This window comes from Thermobia domestica, chromosome 16 (assembly GCF_964235325.1).
Source record: "Thermobia domestica chromosome 16, izTheDome1.hap1.1, whole genome shotgun sequence".
Classification (NCBI taxonomy): Eukaryota; Metazoa; Arthropoda; class Insecta; order Zygentoma; family Lepismatidae; genus Thermobia; species Thermobia domestica.
This window is the reverse complement of record NC_137469.1, coordinates 56088120-56091916: the sequence shown is the minus strand read 5'-3', so window position 1 is coordinate 56091916 and position 3797 is coordinate 56088120. Positions and strand designations below refer to the sequence as shown.

Here is a 3797-nt window from a genome sequence, read left to right as displayed (position 1 = left end):
AGAATTAACTGTTCCGTTACGTCCACATGCTACCCAAACTCTTGAGCCAGTTACTGACGCCTGTCAACCTATTACTATTACAAAGTTCTTGTCATTTATCACTGTCACCTTGCAAAATATAGATTCCGAGTCTTCGCTATCATAAACTGCACCAAGTTCAACAGGTTACTAAGGATATTGTACATATTAATTTCACCGTTACGTTTTCAGGACAAACCGCTTACTTCTACTCAGACAAACTAGACAAAAATTCTTCATTTGCATCTCTTTTCTCTCTCACCAAATCATGACACATCAATCGGTCTCTCATGCAATATAAAATTTAGGAAAGTAAAACTTAATCTCCGTGAATATATAGGAATATTAATTAGTTTCCAATTTTGTCATATATCGAAGAAACATTCATTTTTTCAAAAACCTTGGCAGCGGTGGGATTCGAACCCACGCCTCCGAAGAGACTGGTGCCTAAAACCAGCGCCTTAGACCGCTCGGCCACGCTACCACATAATTACGAGTATTAAGTCAGTCTGTATGTTACTACTTGGGTGTAGCTTTTGTATTTTTTTTCTCTCTATAATTTTTGCAGATAATCTTGAGCTTTCGTCAATCAGCCTGACATCGCCATTGACTTACAGCAAGCCAAAATGCCAAGCAACAAGTAGCCACTGAACTTTCTAAGATGAGTACGTCATTTACTGTCATTAATGGGAAAAAATATCATTTATGCAAAGCAATCAGAAGATCCACACGTTACTAGCTATTCAAGTGAGAGTTTGCGTGTGGTGTGGTGTCCGAGTGGTTAAGGAGTTGGACTTGAAATCCAATGGGTTCTACCCGCACAGGTTCGAATCCTGTCCACACCGATGATTCATTTTAAAGAGACGAACAAACTTCTTCAATATTCTCTACGTAGTATATAAACAAAAATAATTTAAATAGGAAGGAAATTCACATTTAAAAAATAATAAAAACAGTGGTGTTATAAGATATTCACTAAAAGGGCAGTGGACAGTGGGTACAACGACAACAGCGGTTATTCTACGGTGAGATGTTCTATTTTGATTATTGTTAGGTCTATTGTTATATGCGTACTCACGATTCTTATTGGGAAGAGAAGCACAGTGACTGGGCGGTAGATCGCTCACCTTTGCTGGAAAGGATCTCTGGTTCGATTCATGATTATGTGAATTTGTGACAAACAACATCCTTTCCATAGATTTCCTTGAGGTCTTCCTTTCCTTCTGCGTTCTTATTCGTACAATTCTTTCATAAGCATTCATTCTCACTAAATCGTTCGTCTCTCCAAGTCTAAAAGGTATAACTATGGCACGTTAAACTAGACATTTCATTTCACCCCTGGATTCTTGTTTCGATGGTGTTATTGGCATCATAATCGAGAACGTTTTATAAGTTGTTATATATTTGTATTCGAAGTAACAGCCTCACGCGATTAAATATATATATATATATATATATATATATATATATATATATATATATATATATATATATACAGGGTGCGAATTACCGGGGAGGATGAGGGGGATTTCCCCCCTCAATCACATTTTGTTCCCCCCCAAAGAAGTCAGCTGAAGTATCCCCACCGGGGATGCTCGCTTTCCCCCTCAAACTTGCTTAGTATAACTCCAAATTTCACTGATTTCTGTTATTTCTTGTAAATTTAATCTTCTAGCTGTATTTCGAAATGATCGATGTAAACTGTTCAGTTTTGGTCATTTCTACTTACCACCTAATTACACACTATTTTCAACGTTGTTTAGTAGAACTATATTATTATGACTACGGTTGTTACTTGCAACTGTACCTTCGTACCCTTCAGTTCGTCATCGTTTGTGAATTTGAATGTACTAATTGCGTATAACAAAGCCACATATAGATTTATAAATGTTCTTAGCGGTTGGTCAAGAAGAAGTAAACAAATAGCTTCTTCTACCATTCTTGGCGAAGTTCGGATATGTCATATTCATCCTCTATATTTGTATCGATTATCATCTTATTTTAATTTTTGTTATAACATTTTATTTCATTTTCCAGTGTACTCTTTGTTAGCACATGGTCTTCATTCCCTAGTAGGTTGTGTGTATGCAACTCGAAAGTTGCATTTAATTTGTGATAATTAGCATAGTAATCACTGCTTTTACAGTTTACGGAAATGAACTTTTGAAACTGTACTCAAAATCTGAGATATAGGTATTCTCTCGTAAGTATATGTTAAAGTACACGCTGGGGGATACGCTCCTAGTGAGCAGACATGTTAATGAAGGTGATTTTTAGGTGAATAAGCGAATAATTCAATATTTGTTTCAGCATTTGTTAATACGACTGGTTCTCCGTGTCATTGTCCGTGTCTGTATAAGCATTTCAACTGGAGCGTTTTTTTTTTTTAAGTTAACCCTTTATTTTTCCATCTTTTCGCTGTACAGTTTGCTGTCCACGCAATTAATGTTGTCTGAAAAACTTCAGTGTAATGTTTTACTTTATTTGAATAACGTAGCCCATAGTGAATCAATTCATCTTCAACCTAACAGTAAAGTAATTTTTAAGTGTTGACTTTCTGTGCCCATCACGGAATCGATATTTGGAGAAAAAAAGTCGTGATGAGCACAGCTTTAGCGGGAAGTAGAAGCACAAGCTCGAAATTTGAATTGAGAGATTTTAAATATTTGGCCTTCGATTCATTCGTGCTCGTGCTTTCGAGCAGTTCAGATCGCAAAGCCTGCTGGGAGCATACTTCATACGATTTTCACACATTGGTAGTGTGGTGAACTTAGTGGCATCTTTTTCTTGCCTATTTAGGCTCGTACGTTTAATATTTGTGGTGATTCCAATTTCTGTGTCTAGAGAATTTGAGCGTCATGTCTTATAAGAAAGAATTACAATACAAATTCATGTTTGATAAGCGTTATCGAAGTTCTCGACCTAATTCCAGTCAAGTGTACCAATGGCTGTTGGAGAAGTTTCCTCGCCTGTTTGACCAGATTTGTGCTCTTCAACTTCATGAAGAAACTTTTAGTATTTATATTAAGTTTAAATCAATCAATGATTATGACCAGTTTGCCTCGACAGTGCCTGAGACTGTGACCTTTAATCACATGGACGGTAACGTAAGTACAGTAAGAATTTTGCCCGCAGAAGACCCTGTGAAATTGGTGAGAGTTTATGATTTTCCATTGGAAGCTCCAGTGCAATTATTGGAAGAACATTTTCGTGCCTATGGATTGGTAAGGCGAGTAGAAAGACAGTATTGGGCGGCACCGTTTCCTACAGGCATTGACAGTGGTGTACGGGTCATACATATTGAGCTAACTAAGCATATTCCCTCTAGATTGATTGTCCACGGTTACAAAGTGAATGTTTCATATGAAGGTCAGCCAATTACTTGTTTTTTTTGCCAGAGCACGTCGCATACCGTGTCTAATTGTCATTTGAAGAAGAAAAATAGTACTATGGGGGGGAAACCGACCCCGCCGCCAGTGGTTATGACTGAATTGGGGAAGGTATGGCGATCAAATCCGCTTCCGGCTTCTTCCGATCATGTAAGTGACGAACCAAGTTTATCTAAGACTGGGTTTGCAAAGGATAACAGTGTTCCCGATGAGTCTCAGTTTCCTGCTTTACCAACGAGTTCCGTCGCGCCTTTACCATTACCAACCATGTCGTCAGTATTGGAGGAGAAAAAAAGCTTGGTGTCTGAGCAACAGCCCTCCGAGTCGTCTATGGTCTCTACGATACATTCGGAGAATCTCAAGAATGTAGATGTGCCCATGTGTCCAAGT

The 3797-nt window shown here is 38.1% G+C and overlaps 2 non-coding genes across 2 annotated transcripts; one reads left to right on the top strand and one right to left on the bottom strand.

Moving 5' to 3' along the window:
- Positions 1-420: 420 nt before the first annotated feature.
- Positions 421-502, bottom strand: TRNAL-UAG (transfer RNA leucine (anticodon UAG)). The gene has a single exon. It is a non-coding gene; the product is annotated as a tRNA-Leu (tRNA).
- A 279-nt stretch (positions 503-781) lies between these two features.
- On the top strand, positions 782-863 carry TRNAS-UGA (transfer RNA serine (anticodon UGA)). The gene has a single exon. It is a non-coding gene; the product is annotated as a tRNA-Ser (tRNA).
- The last annotated feature ends 2934 nt before the right edge of the window (positions 864-3797 follow it).